The sequence below is a fragment of the Theropithecus gelada genome, chromosome 2, assembly GCF_003255815.1.
Source record: "Theropithecus gelada isolate Dixy chromosome 2, Tgel_1.0, whole genome shotgun sequence".
Classification (NCBI taxonomy): Eukaryota; Metazoa; Chordata; class Mammalia; order Primates; family Cercopithecidae; genus Theropithecus; species Theropithecus gelada.
In genome coordinates, this window is record NC_037669.1 from 39225585 (window position 1) to 39241617 (window position 16033).

Here is a 16033-nt window from a genome sequence, read left to right on the forward strand (position 1 = left end):
TCCTCATTGGTGCTGAGAAACCTGGCAAATGAAGACCCTGTCTGGGTAAACAAACAAAGAGGCTGAAGAAGTCAAAGTGGAGAAGAGAATGAGGCTGTGTCTATGCGGAGTGAGTTTCCACTATCATCAGTGACTCCATTAGCCAGTTGCTTCATAAAACCAACTAGTGTGATAGATATTTCCATTCAATCGTCTGGTTGTTTGAACTGATGTAATCACCCCAGTTAGTGTTGTGGAGAGAGCCTTCAGGAAAAGAGCAAATGAGGCTCAAAGGCAGGAGCTGCAGTTGGGAGAATGTAGGGGGTGGGATTTGTACATTTTCCCATGTGCCTCTTCTTATCTTTAGTGGATCAATTCAGCTATCCTAGAGAACCCAGAACAGCCAAAGCTGCAGAGGATGGCCTGGCTAGATCTACCATTACAAAGCAGGGTGATGCCATCGGCTCAGCGTGTGGGCATCTAGGAAAAACCAGCCATCTTGTATTCCATACCAATGGCATGATTATCCCATGACCCCGATGGTCTGTGTTGCAATGGTGAGGAAATCAGACAGGGTGTGCATTCCTTCGCTGGGATAAGAACCATGACTCCTGGCTCTCAGTGGCTTTGTTTGTTTTTAGGGTTATTTTGTGGTTGTTTACAGTGTGGATGGTTTCTTTTCACCATCACTTAGTAAACTCTAGTTTTGGAACCATAAACCTGGATTTATTATTATATTAGAGCTAATTTTCTGGTGAGCCTTAAGCAAGTCACCTCCCCTTGGAATCCCAGCTTCCTCATCTATACAGTGAGGAAAATGGAGATTGTCTCCAAGTGACTGTCAGCTAGAGCCGTCTATGGTTCTGTGGGAAGGGCCCTTGCCCTTTATCTCTTTATCGTTTACCCACACTACTTAGGAGAAACTATAACTAAATGGGCTTTGAAATGCTTTTAAATAGACTGTTGCATACACACATTATGCATAGGAACAGACCTGTTCTGTATATGTGCGATATATTTATAAAGTGTGTGCCTTTGAAAGCATTAAAAATAATCTCGGCTGTCAAACTCTTGCTTCACCAGGGTGCTTTCAAGCTGCTCTCCTCCTTATCAATGGCTCCTTCAGATCCACCACGCTGCACATTCTTCAGGAGGTGGCATGGCTAGTGGTGGGAGTGAGGTTGTTTATAATCTTTCAGATTAAAATGTCATTGGGTGCTCCTCTGAAACTGCTGACATGGTTCAAATGTCCACTTCTGATGGTCTGCCCTTGGTCAAATCTTGAGTTCCAGGGGTGCTTGGCTAAGACCATAGGGTCCACAAATCCGCCCCAGAGTCCCCATGCTAAATAATTAAACATTGTTTCAGCCCTGAATCACATTTCTGTAGCACTCCATGATTCAGATGAGATAACTAATGTAGTTTACATGGTTGTATTTGGGAAAAAAAGGCGATCAAAATCGGCCCTTTAATTACTTTTCTTCTGTGTGTACGTATAGTATATGTTCTGAACAATTTGAGAGAAAAGAATAAAAATGAAAGAGGTTAAGTGAAGCCATATGAATTACTTTTAGACTTTAAACTTAAAAATACTTTAAATTTTAGACAAAACAGGGAAAAATAAAACTCTGACTCCATGTTGGATTTTGAAAAGGAGTGAGGGAAGAAGGTGTGTATATAGTACCTGCAAACTCTCGTAAATATTCATGAGTCCTGGACTAGAATGAAAATCATCAAAAACATTCTGAATCTAATTACAAAAAGAAAACAACTCCAAGAGCCCTAAATTCACTATTTCCTCTGGCTTTTAATGTATTCAGGCATAATCACCTCTTCAAACATTTTGAGGGACTTGAGATTGATAAAATATGATTTAATAAGGACAAAACAATTTTAGCAGGATTATGAAAACCAGGGCTCTTTTAAAGTTTGACTCAGAAGAAACCCCATAGGGCAGCTAATCCCAGCCCAACCCAGTACAGGAATCCTGGACCCAGGAGTCATCCAGCTTCTGCTCAGCTTCTGCAGTGCCTGGCTTCCTGCACCGCCTCACTACACAGCCTGTTGCCTTAGGTGAAGAGCTCCATGGGACTGACAGTCCTTTCTACTACTGAGCTGAACAGCCTGTGTCATTTCTGACTTTGGGTCCTGTTTTGCCTTCTAAGTCACAAAGAATATGTTTCCACCTACTTCTGCTTGAAGCCCTTTAATTATTTTAAAAGTTATTACTTCGCCTCTAGATTTCTCTTTTCCAAGTTAAATCCGCCAGCTCCTTCAACCATTCTCCAAATGAGCTGGTGTTTAGGTCCTCTGGATTCTCTTCATCGTCCTCTGGATTCCTTTTTTTTGTTTTGTTTTGTTTTGTTTTGAGACAGAGAGTTTTGCTCTTGTTGCCCAGGCTGGAGTGCAATGGCATGATCTCGGCTCACGGCAACCTCTGCCTCCCAGGTTCAAATGATTCTCCGGCCTCAGCCTCCCAAGTGGCTGGGATTACAGGCACCCGCCACCACGCCCAGCTAATTTTTGTATTTTTAGTAGAGATGGGGTTTCACCATGTTGGCCAGGCTGATCTTGAACTCCTGACCTCCAGTGAGCCACCCACCTCGGCCTCCCAAAATGCTGGGATTACATAGACAAGAGCCACCTCACCAGCCAGATTCCCTGTATTTTAAGATGTGCTTCTACAAGCTGTAACCAATCCTCCAGATGTACTCTCACTGGAGCGGAGTGCACAGCGCTCTCTTTCTTTCTGTCTCTCTCTCATACACACACACACACACACACACACAAACACACACACGCATACACGACTTCCAGACCTATAGTGGTACTCATTACTCATGCAGCCTGGCTGAGTGAGCCTTTTTTTGGCAGCTTTGCCCCGCTGCTCACTCATGTTGACAAGTAGCAGGCAATTGTCATGGTCTTTGTCCCTGACTTCCTGGCAGTGCTAAGCAGAGGTCAAGGTACTTTCACAGTGATAATGAGAACTTCCATTTACTAGTCCCTCCTCTGTGCCAAGCACTATACTTGAAGTATAGCAGATGTTATTTAATTCAACCTATTAGGTAGATACTGCTATCTTCATTTTGCAGTTGAGAGCAGCAAGGTTCAGTGAGGCTAAAGAACTTGCCTAAAGTCATACAGAAGACTAAGGGCCAACTTGGATAAGAGCCCAGGCTCATCAGATTCCAGAGCCCATGCGTCTTCTATTGCATTGTGCTGCCTTCATCAAAGGTGCTGTTTGCTCCATATGTTGGAAATACTGGACCCAAACAGCCCAACCCAGCATTCTGGTTTGAACCAGGCATGTTTGTTGGAAAGAAATGTTGCTCTTTCTTCTTCAAAAAGGGACTCTGAATTTTTGTTAATATTAATTTTCCACTATGAACCTATTATCCGTGGATGTATCCTAACTTTTTGAGAAGATATTTATGTTTTCTAACTGTTGTACATTTCTGGAAGAGCCAAGGTTAGCAGCTCCCACTAGCATATTACCCACTGTATAAAGGAGCATTTCTTTAGTGTCTGAAGTTGTTCTGATTGTGCTGTAGTACTAGAATTTGTTCATTATGTTTACTCCAGCTATATTCTTTTAAAAAGTATTTCGTCTTTTCTGAGCTTTTTTCTTAAAACATGTGGTAAATGTTTATTTTAGAAACTCCTACTTTATTATCATATTGGAGAGATGCCTAGCTTAGATTTGTGTAGCACTCCACAGCCTTTGTAATCTGTGCCTCCCCACACTTTTCCTTCCCAGCACTTATTACCTCCATTGACAGGCAAGCTCAGGGAGGTGAAGTGACTTACCTAAAAATTCTGAGTCAGGAAGAGGCAGAACAGAAACAGGATAGAACCTAGTTCTGACTCTCACCATTTTATTCCTTTCATTTCACAATGCTGCCTCTTGATTCTTCGTGCTTTCAATTATTACACCTCATTTATGAGAAGTGTTTTATGACTGCTACTTTGTGAGAAGTTAAGTACTGAAGTAAAATTGAAATAAGCTGCCAATCCTGCTCATTAAATGTGGTGGGAGGTTTAAATGATACTGCCTGCTTTAAGTTTGGTCTTTGTTATCACCAACAGTCTCAGAGTCACTGATCAAGCCTGTCACATGTGCACAGCACCATGGAGGAGGATATGACCCAAATGTGCCCTAGACAGTGCCTCAACTCCTTTACAGACAAAGAAGAGTGGAAGTAGGCTCCCGGAGGGGGACTGATGCCCAGGGACCCCCCTTCCCCCAGGCACAGTGAGACCTCTTGCCCTTCCGGCACCTTGCTGACCTCCCTTACTGGTGTCCCTGACACTTCATCTCCCGGCTCCCCCTCATCTCCTGTTTGGCTTGCTGTCTTGGCCCCCACTCCAGCCCCCACCCTGCCCTTTTGGCCTGGCTCCTTGGCAGGGCTCCTGTCGGACCAGACACTTGCGTGACTGCTGGTGCCTTTGGCTGGACTCCCTTATCCCTGAAGACTCTCTTCCTGGCTTCAGACCCTCACTGGGAACCCAGACGCTGCTTCTGGAAACATCCAAACAGTAGCTCTCAGCTCCCTGGTGAGATGCTCTTGACAAAGGCCAAATTTCCCTGTGATTAAGGAGCTCCAGCCTTGGGGCTTTGTGGTCCCCTAGAAGTCACGCCTTCTGGGCCCATCTTCAGGTAGGTTGACCCATATAACTTATCATCCAAGTTGGGGCACCTGAAGAGTACAAGGGAGTGCTGTTAATAATTTCATCTGCACTATAGGAATAAACAAGGACCATCCCTGGCCAGTAGGGATATGTTCTAGGTTGTAGTCAGCCTGACTCTCCCATTGAACAACGAAGGTCCACATTTATTGGAGGCTGACTCTGCACCAAGCACTGCACTAAGCACTTTACAAGCACGCACCGTTCATTTAATTCTTACAATAATCTTCTATGTGTAATGTTGCCCTTATTTTACAAAGGAAGAAACGGAGGCCCAGATAAGTTAAGTAATTTGCTTGAGGTCACATCAATTAAGTGGTAGGCCCCCGTCTGACTCTAAAGCCTTTACTTTTCAATCCTCCTTTTGTGTCCTGACCAGTAAGATAAAGTAATCAATAGAAATGAAACCTTCAGTGGGGAGACAATGGAGATAGTCTCCAAATTAAAAATGAGTTACGCTCTAGAAGAACACTTGTATGTTGATTGCTCAGAATTTGAAATTCATTTTCCCATGGGAAAAAAAAAAAGATCTAAAATGGTGGTTAGGCTCCAAGCCCAGCCAACAGCAGTCTATGCAGACTATAATTTCACTGTGGCCGTCTCCTCTATGTAATACTGAACTGGCATGGGAAACAGAAGCCATAGATTCCTATCATAGTTTTTTCACATACTCGCTGTGTGACTTGAGACAAATTATTTAATCTCTCTGAGCCTCAGTCTTATCATCAAAATTGAGATAATGTCTAGCTTCTAAAAAGTGCAAGAATCACAGGCGATAATGTACATAAAGTCTTTTGAAAAACAGCACTCATCACACTATAGGAACTGACCACCATTTATGACATTGCCAGGATGCAAGCCAAGTTTTGGAGAACCCTAACCCTAACTCAAAGGGGAGACATAAACTCCTATGGGATGGATGGGGTAGCGGGAGGATGGATGACCAGGCCAGGGCAGGCCAGGGGACTTCTGTGGAAATGTGTTCTCCTTGGTGAAGCCAGTGGGCCTGTGAGAAACATAGGAAGAGAATGGTATCGGGGAGGAGAACACAGGCTTCCACAGGGATTTGGGGCCCAGTTAGGCGAAGAGGAGTATGTGGCAGCCACAGAGCAGTGGGGGTCTGCACTCTGAGGAGCAGGGGCATTGGTCTGTGGCTGCAAGGTAAGATAGTCTCGGAGGTGGTGTCTCCACAGCTGTCAGGAGCTGTTCTAGTTTTGGGGTTGGGAAGAGCAGCAGACATTTGTACCTAGGGATTGTTCATGGTTCAGGAAGACAGCCACTCTGCAAATGGGCATGAAGAGCTCCCCGAGTGCACAGGAAATCTAGATCCTGGGTTAATTGAGTTTAAAAACTGTTTCTGGCCGGGAGCAGTGGCTCAGGCCTATAATCCCAACACTTTGGGGGCCAAGGTGGGCGGATCACTTGAGGTCAAGAGGTCGAGACCAGCCTAGACAACATGGTGAAAACCTGTCTCTACTAAAAATACAAAAAAATTAGCCAGGTGTGGTGGTGGGTGCCTGTAATCCCAGCTACTCGGGAGGCTGAGGCAGGAGAATCACTTGAACCTGGGAGGCAGAGGTAGCAGTGAGCCAAGATCATGCCATTGCACTCCAGCCTTGGCGACAAGAGTGAAATTCCGTCTCAAAAAACAAAACAAAAATACTGGTTCTGTGTAAGAAGTCTACAGAAGAGTCATTTAACTATGTAGAAGGCTTTATTTCATTTGAAATGGCTCTTGACTTCCTAAAATGGTTTTCACCTTATTTTTCAAATTCTTAAAATTTCTTGTAAGTCCCAGATTAGACTTTTTTCTACATATAAGCGATTTACATCAGCCAGTCGCTAGATGGGCCATAGCGTAGATCTACACTGACTGTGTTAGCAGGGATGTACCAGGTTGCAGCAGCGGGAGAGGGGAACCTTGCATGCTCAAAAGAAGGGGATGTGTGGTCAGCAGAAAAGTGAAAAATGACAATAAAACCAACTAAGAGTGGGTTTTAATCACCAAACACTGGTAATTCTAATATTGACAGTGGTAAAATATTCCTCCCCACAAAATCTTTTGTTGGTCTAAGTTCTAAACAATTGCTGCATTTACTGCTGGTTTTATTTTTAAATTTTATTGAGATATAATTAACATACCACACAGCCACCTATTTAAAGTATACAAGTCAATAGTTTTTAGTATAATCACAGAGCTGTACAACAATGACCACAATCAATCTTAGAACATTTGCGTCACCCTAAAAAGAAACCTCATACCCATTAATAGCCATTTCCCATTCCCTCACCTTCCCACCTACTCCCCCAGCTCTAAGAAACCATGAATGTAGCTTCTATCTTTATAGATTTGTCTATGCTGGACACTTCATATGAATGGAATCATCTGGCTTTTTGTTTCTGGCTTCTTACACTTAAACAATGTTTTCAAGGGACATACACGTTAAAGCTTGTGTTGTTAGTTAAGTCCTTTTTATTGTCTAATAATATTCTATTCTATGGATATACTACAGTTTATTCATTCATCAGTTGATGGACATTTGAGTTGTTTTCCACTTTTTGGCTGTTGCGAATAATGGTGCTATGAACATTTGGGTACAAGCTTGTATGCAGATATATGTTTTTATTCATTTAAGGTCTATATATGCCTAGGGCTAGAATTGCAGGATCATAGGGTAACACTGTTGACAGTGTATTGACATTTTGAGGGACTGTGAGTTTTAATAATATGTATGCAAATATATTTAGCATATTAGTACACTTTTATTATTTATCCTTTAATAAACATGGATTAGTACATTTTCATTCCTTGTCCTTTAATAAATGCTGTATCAACATGGATGTTACTTGGAGAACTCCTACCCATAGTGACATCCATGACCACATAACACAAGGGTGTTACATGGGTGTTACTCCTAGTTGAGTCCCAACCCATGTCCACGTAACACGTGGACTCAACTAAGTGTTCATTTAACAATTAGCTCATACTCATTTAAATAGTGTGACCTTGTTTCAGGTGCAGTGTGTGTTTCTAGCTCCTGCAGTACTACATATTCCTGCATTTAATCAGCAGATGTGAAATAAACAAAAATAGCATAGTAAATACAGAAAGAATCAGAACTTAAGTCATTATATGACCACTTGAGGTTTTTATTTGTGTTTTAAACTTAAAACAGTGACTTGGGATGCAGACTTCAAGGTATGATATTTTTGTTTCATAAGTACAAATTTTAGTTAATATGTGAAATATTTGACTGAATTTGAGTATCTTTAAAGTAGAATTCTTTTTTAATTGAAGCTCAGAATTCAAAGCTAAAAAACAGAATTTTATTCAAGTTAAGCTTGAAAAGAGTTTTAGTTTTAAAATAAAACTAAAAAACAAAATCAGAAAATACCAGTGATTGCTGTTATTGCATTATACACTTATTACTGAACATAAATCCATTCTGTAGAGGAGAGTAGCATTAAAAATCACCTGTTCCAGATGTCAGATATGCTAGGCCTGCCACTGTGTATGAACTCGTACAAGATGACCAAGTTATTTAGGAAATATTTCTTGCATTGAGTAAGCTTAAATTGACAGAAGAAAATGGAAGCAGATTGGCAGAGTGGAAGGAATTCCTGGCTAAGTTATATGTTTAGGGAGCAGTTCAGAGTCATGAGTTACTTGGGTGTATCAAGACTGAATGAGAAGTGGAAATTGGGGGAGTTTGAATAAGAGGGTAAACCTGGGCCTAGGTCTGGAGTAGGAAGAAATTTGAGATTCATAAACAAGACAGCAACTTTGGTGGGGGAGAGCTAGAGTTTCATCATTTTGGCAGCAACACACAGCATGAGTGGGAACAACAGAAGACCATAAAGAAAGGTGAATTATAAGGTTGGTCAATAATTTCAGGCATTAGCTAATGACATTCTCCTTGAGGGTCGCAGTTACGCAGAAGGAACAAATCAAAGAGATCTTATAAACAACACAGTAAAGATGTCTATTTTCCCCTAAGTTAACTGTAAGTTTAATGCAATTCTTATAAAAATCCCAGCAAGGTTTTTTTTGTAGATATAGATAAGCTTATTCTAAAACATATATGGAAAGGCCCTAAATTAGCTAGAACAATCTTGAAAAAGAAAGATAAAGTGGGAAGAATCACTCTACTCAGTATCAAGGCCTAGTATATAGCTACAGTATAAAGGTGGTGTCCTATTAGCAGAAGAACACATAGATCAATGTAACAGAATAGAGAATCCATTAACTCCCCCCGACCCCCCACATCCCCGACCCTGCACAAGTACAGCCAACCAACTTTTGAGAGAGTTGTAGAACCAATGCAATGAATGAAGAAGAGCATTTCCAAAAAATAGTGCCAGAACAACTAGACATTCCTAGGCCAAAAAAAATGAACCTTAATATAGACTTTATTTTTATTTTTATTTTTATTTTTTATTTATTTTTTTTTTTGAGGCAGAGTCTCACTCTGTCTCCCAGGCTGGAGTGCAGTGGCGCAAGCTCAGCTCACTGCAAACTCCGCCTCCTGGGTTCACACCATTCTCCTGCCTCAGCCTCCCGAGTAGCTGGGGCTACAGGCACCCACCACCACGCCCGGCTAATTTTTTGTATTTTCAGTAGAGACGGGGTTTCACCGTGTTAGCCAGGATGGTCTCCATCTCCTGACCTCGTGATCCACCCACCACGGCCTCCCAAAGTGCTGGGATTACAGGCGTGAGCCACCACACCCGGCAAGACTTTATACCTTATATAAAAGTTAGCTCAAAAGAGATCATAGACTTAAATATAAAATGCAAAACTATAAAACTCTTAGGAAAAAAAATTAAGGAAAATCCTTGGAATCTCGGCCCAAAAGACTTGACACCAAAAGCGTCACCCACAAAGGGAAAAACTGATAAACTGGACCTCATCAATGTTAAAAATGCACACTGCAAAAGACCTTGTTAAGAAGCAGAACAATCAGATAGCGAGAGGAAGAAAATAGGTGCAAACTGCATATCCAACAAAGGACTAGCATATGGAATATATTTAAAAAATTTTCAAACAGCAGTAAAACACAAACAATCTAATTAGAAAATGTGCAAAAGACATAAGCAGACATTTCATCAAAGAAGATAGACAAATGGTAAGCACACAAAAAGATGTTCATCATCATCAGCCACTAGGGAAATGCAAATTAAAACCACAATGAGACACATGCCATTTGGTCATTTCTGATTTGCCTGGGCCACACATTTATGGCACACACAAAGGGTCTAGTGCCTAGAAATTAATAGTTTATCCAGGAAAAGAGCTTAGCTGATACCAATGGCTATCTCTTAAAGTGACTTGTTCCCTTCTCGTTTTGTCATCAAGTGTTCTAATAGTATTCCCAAATTTGAAGATCCACAAAGGTCTCCAGAGGTCACTCTCCCAAATGCCATGTCTAAGTCCAGCAGGATTTAGTGACCAATTAGATATAGGAGTAGCTCAAGTGTCTTTGAAAATTAGCACCCTTTGACCTTACGTGGGGCAGAGAGCCTGGGCCACTTGCCAACTGTATGATGTGACAAGACATATTTCTTTGAGATTCAGTTTCCTTCTCTTAAAAGGAGAATAACAGTTCTTCCCTTACAAGGTCTTGTAAGAATTAGATCAAACACCATGAATATGAGGTACCCAGCCTAGTGCGCAGTGTGGTTGTGGGTGCTGTTTCCATGCACAAGCCAAGGCTGTGGTCTCCAGGAAAGATTTAAAAGTGAGTCTCTTTCCGGAGTGACTTAATTTTGTTGACCATGTGGCTGAGAATATCTGAAAAAATCCCAAATCTATTCTTCTGCCTTGCTCTTCTTTTAAGTATGCTAATGTTTGTCTGAACACATATCTTGTTTTTTTCAAAACACAAGATCACTTTAACTATACCTGACTTCTTCCCGTGCTCACTCAGCTGGCCAGAGGCGCTGAGCAAATGTCTGCGTGAGCTTTCCTTCAGTGTGTACGTTAGTGTGGGAAATATCATGGGATTTTTTTTCTCACCCAGCAGAGCCTGTACAGAGAAGATAACCATAAATATTTGCTGAATGAAAAAAAAATGAATGAGTCTTGATGCTATAGAGGAGTTGGGAGTCAGGAGTCCACATATATTCTCTTAGCCAGGAAGATATTTGGAGTCAAGGACAGCAGATAGTCAGGGAGGTAGGGCACATAGTTTAGTCTAGGTAGAGTTAGACAGATGGTCATAAAGGTCATGGAGGAGAGGATGCATCCAACTGAGGAATCCTGGAAAAGCTTCAGTGAGGACATGACATTCATGGTTGTCGTAAGCTGGTGTTGCTGTTGCTGATGATAATAATAATAGCAAACTAGTATGTAACACTTTTTATGTCAGGCACTGTTCTAAGTGCTTTCCACAGGTTAACTCATTTAATCTGCTCAGCAACTCTGTGAAGGAGTTACTATTATTCTCCTAATTTAACAGATGGGGAAGCTAAGGCACCAAGAGGTTAAGAAATTTGCTCAAGGTCACATAGCTTGTGAGAAGAAAATCTCCCCAAAATTAGCATTATGAACCCTTGCAATATGGTTCTAGTGAAACCAAGGGAGTTCCATCTGCTCTGATAATGGTATGACTCCTATCTTCTTAAATATGTATCTATAAACATGGGTAGTTGGACTTCACAGGGCTACTATATATACTCTTGTTGTACACTTAGAATGGTCGTGGTAACTTGCAGTAAAAAATGCATCACTGATACTATGTAACAACCAAAGATCTGTGTGTAAGACATTCCTGCTACCTCTCAGGGGTCTCCCAGACATCCTCTCACTTTTTTTTTTTTTTTTTGAGACCGAGTCTTGCTCTGTCGCCCAGGCTGGAGTGCAGTGGCGCGATCTCGGCTCACTGCAAGCTCCGCCGCCCCCCGGGTTCACACCATTCTCCTGCCTTAGTCTCCTGAGAAGCTGGGACTACAGGCGCCCGCCACCACACCTGGCTAATTTTTTTTTTTTTTTTTGTATTTTTAGTAGAGACGGGGTTTCACCGTGTTTGCCAGGATGGTCTCGATCTCCTGACCTCGTGATCCACCCGCCTCGGCCTCCCAAAGTGCTTTTTTTTTTTTTTTTAAATATGGAACGCTTCATGAATTTTCATGTCATTCTTGTGCAGGAGCCATGCTAATCTTCTCTGTATGGTTCCAATTTTAGTATATGCGCTGCCCAAGTAAGCACGCCTCTCACTTTCTGACATGAGACTTACAAGTTCTGGGCACTCCTAAAATGTTGATCAAAATGATAGCAGACCACAGGTCACAGCTTGTATCTAACCTAGTCCCCACCACTTTTTTTTGTTAAGATCATGGTTGTTTTACTTTTTCATATTCATGGCCACATTCCTCAAAGTAGATTCCCTCTCTGTTTCACAACCTGCTGTGACTCTGTGTGTGTGTTTGTGTAACAGAATGTGTGTTATGGCTGTGTGAGCTTTGAAAGAGCAGTTATAACCTAGGCCCCTCAATGATTTTTTGTTAATGAGCCCTGCATCCTCATCCAGCTCTAGCAATGCTTTGCTAAAAACAGACAGCGGTCATTCATGTGTAAATGGAAATACACCAAGAAAAAAATTAATACCAAATGTACATCAAGATCAAAAGAAAAAATAAATTTCTCAATGGACTACTCAGAGCTATGCAGAGACCATTGGTTACTGCTGCTTCCCATAAAATTGAAATTCAGAGCATGTTTCAGTAAGGTTCTTAAAAAGGCTGGGACAAACCAGAGACTGTGATTTGAGAATCCCACAAGGATGACGGCCCCCAAAACTGGCTGCATCCTGAATTACACAGGGAATATGTACCCACCAAAAACTGTAATACATGCCAAAAAAAAGTAAGAGCCTATGGAACTCAGGGCCTAGAACCAAAACATTTTCATTTAAAGACAAATACAGGCCAGGCACGGTAGCTCACGCCTGTAATTCTAGCAGTTTGGGAGGCCGAGGTAGGCGGATCAACTAAGGTTGGGAGTTCGAGACCAGCCTGACCAACATGGAGAAACCCCATCTGTACCAAAACTACAAAATTAGTGGGACTTGGTGGTACATGCCTGTAATCCCCACTACTCGGGAGGCTGAGGCAGGAGAATCACTTGAATCCGGGAGGTAGAGGTTGCAGTGAGCCGAGATTGCGCCATTGAACTCCAGCCTGGGCAACAAGAGTGAAACTCCATCTCAAAAAAAAAAAAAAAAAAGACAAATACACACAATGTTATAATAAAATTAGCATCCAGAGGCTGTAATTTGAACTATTTGATCACAAATTATAATTTGATGAATTTTTCAAAATCAAAAATATATAAACATGTCAGAACAAACCATTCTTCTGATTATCATTGACAGGCGAGTCTACAGAAATAAATGTAGACCTTAGAATGACCCATTCGTTTATACATTCAATCATACATTCCTCCAGGGAGTATTTATTGAGCACCTAGTAGGTGCCAGGGTGAACTCTGAAAACAGAGCAGTATAAGAGGCTGGTTAAGAGTGGGGTTGGGAGTCAGAGAGACTGGGCTTAAATACCTGCCCCACCACTTTACAAACTGAATGATGTTCAGCAAGGCGGTAAACTTCCCTCAGCCCCTGATTTCTCAGCTGTAAAATGAGGACTGTTAAACTTGCCTTGCAAGGTTGGATTGGATGAAGTAATATGTGTGACAGACTTAGCCCAGGGCCTGGCCCACAGTAAATATTCTGAGGAAAAGGGAGGAGCCAGGGGAGGTGGTACTCTTAACAATTCATACTTCCTAAACTCAGAGATACCCTGGCATCTTCCTCCTCACTTTTCTAGAAGAGTGCTCCAAAGGTACATCCCCCTGCCCCAGCCCATCCACATATTCATACCATCAAAAATGTGGCTGGTAGCCGAGGAGCAGAGCCACCAGGAGGTTCATGCAGAGGCAGGCTTAGAAGACAAAGACACCTATGGGAAGGGAAAACCTGATGAGGATTTCAAGGCTGGCTTCATCCTTGCTCTCCCTTTTCTCCCTGAGGCCAGGTAAGAAAACAGCTTCCCCTTATCTCTTCAGGGGGAGGAGCTCAGAGACACTCCTGGACATCTGGAAGTCTCTTTAACCCAGTGGGCAGTTTGGCACCCTGACACACTGACATCTGCTGCTGCCCACTCTTTCTCAGTTCCTCCTGGTAGAAGAAGCTAAATCATGAGAGGTGTCCCACGAGTAGGCCTAAGGTTGGCCCTGGAGGGCAAATAGGAGGCGGGGAAAGATTTGTGGTTGTGGCTGTGTGAGTGTGATACTGAGAGGGAGCACTGCTGCTGGCCGGGGGCCACAAAGAGTGGGAAAGGAACCCAGAGACAGAGTTGCCACATTCAGCAGATAAAAATACTAGACCCTGGACTAAACTTTGAATTTCAGATGAACAACAAATCATGTTTTAATCTATGTCCCATGCAATACTGGGGGCATACTGATACAAAAAATTATTCATTATCTGAAATTCAAATTTAACTGGATGTTCTGTATTTATCTGTCACCTCTAATCAGAAAGGGAAGAAGGAGAACATCCACCATTTTCCCCGTGTTTCCGTCTGAAACCAGATAGGACACAGTATCTCTGAACAGTCCACCCATTCTGCAAGTACAGCCTCATATGGCTGAAGCCTGTATCCCAGTCTCTTTGAGGAGACATTGAGTCCAAGTCACCACTGTGCAGGGTGTGGTGCTGGGTGCTAGGAATACAGAGGTGTACAACAGCCCCTCACTTAAGGACCCACTCACTAATGGAGGACCAAAGCCCAATGGGACATTAATCACAATTAAAATAATAACAGCAATTGTTAATATGTATTAAGAGCTTATTGGGCCAATGTTCCAAGCCCTTCATAGATATTTTATCTATGTTTTTGTTTTGTTTTATTTGTTTGTTTCGTTCTGTTGCCCAGGCTGGAGTACAGTGGCGTGATCATGGCTCATGGCAGCCTCAACTTCCCCCCATCTCAGGTGATCCTCCCACCTCAGCTTCCCAAGTAGCTGAGACCACAAGCATGTACAACCACCCTGGCTAATTTTTACCATCCTATGAGGTCGATTGTATTATTAACTTCAGTTTTCAAATAAGGAAACCGAACCTTGTAGGTAAGGTAACCAACCATACAGTTTTTTTACCCTAATTTAGATGTGTTTTGTTTATTTTTATTTCTAAGAGAAATTTCACTGCTGGTGGGATTTAAAAAAAAAAAAATTTTAGAGATGTGTATTTAAGTGAAAGGGAGCGCAATCCGTAACTGCACAGAGCAGCAGGTGTCCTCTGGAGCTGCCCCAGCACACTGCGGTTATGGCGTTCTGCTTACAGGAGGCAGGCCTGGTCTCAGTGGTTGAAAGTGGCAGTGGGAGGCTTTGAACCCAGGCAGAATGGTTCCAGAACTCATGCCCTTAACCAGGAACAGTAAGAGAGGAGACTGATCAACAGGCACTTCCTCCCACTGGATGCTAAGCTCCTGGGGATGGGGCCTCCTGTTTTGCTTCCCACTGTGTCCTTGGAACCTAACACCCAGCACCCAGTACCCAAGCACAGAGTGGGTGCCAAAAAGCACTTGATGAGCAAATGAAGCTGGAAGGCTTTTATGGAGAGGGCAGGATATGAGCAGAGCTTGAATAACAGAGCGGACCTGTGCAGGGACCCCTTTCTCTTCCTGGCTGTGTCCCTCTTCCCAGGTGTTTGAGGCAGGATCAGCAAGAGAGGGCCATTCAATGAGCTGTGCACGTGACTGTAAACCAAATCTCTGGGACGTAAAAAAGTGACACCTATTCTAGAAACTAAGTCATGAAGGGCTCTGTTAGCCCTGACTTGACTCTTCTACGTGGACACTCAGGTGCTCACTGCCTGCCCTCTCCAGTCCAGACCCTACAGATTTAGAATCCGTCACATTTCCTGCGTCCTGACCAGCTGACTGCCCTCTATTGGGTCCTGTAGCACCAGTGGTACTCTGTCTTCTGGGTGAGCTGACCCCTAGGGAAGTTTCCCCAGCTTCCATCTCCTTCACCAGCTCACGACTGCTTTCCTCTGTGTTCCCACCAGAGGCCCTAGCCTGAGGCTACCCACTCCCAGCTGCTCTGACTGCACCCACAAAGCCTGCTGCTTCCATCTCTTCAGTGAGTTTAAGCCTACAACAATCTACTGCAAGCCTACACCCTCTTTAAACAGGAATCATGAGATCTTTAGAACAATAAACAAACCCCTCCTTCTTGCTGAGGATCAGCTACTCACTATTTAAGAAGAGAAAGCAAATTTATAGAAGGGGAGTGACAGCCTCTGGCAGCTGGCTGTCCCCTCTCTCCAGAAAGATATCATTAAACCCAGTGACTCCTGCCTGA

General features: G+C 42.8%; 1 protein-coding gene and 1 non-coding gene across 2 annotated transcripts in view; one reads left to right on the forward strand and one right to left on the reverse strand.

Moving 5' to 3' along the window:
- ARHGAP31 (Rho GTPase activating protein 31) overlaps positions 1 to 16033 on the forward strand; it is a 124334-nt gene that overhangs the window by 36465 nt on the left and 71836 nt on the right. The window lies entirely within an intron of this gene.
- Positions 11769 to 11875, reverse strand: LOC112619803. Its single transcript, XR_003118306.1, has one exon. It is a non-coding gene; the product is annotated as a U6 spliceosomal RNA (small nuclear RNA).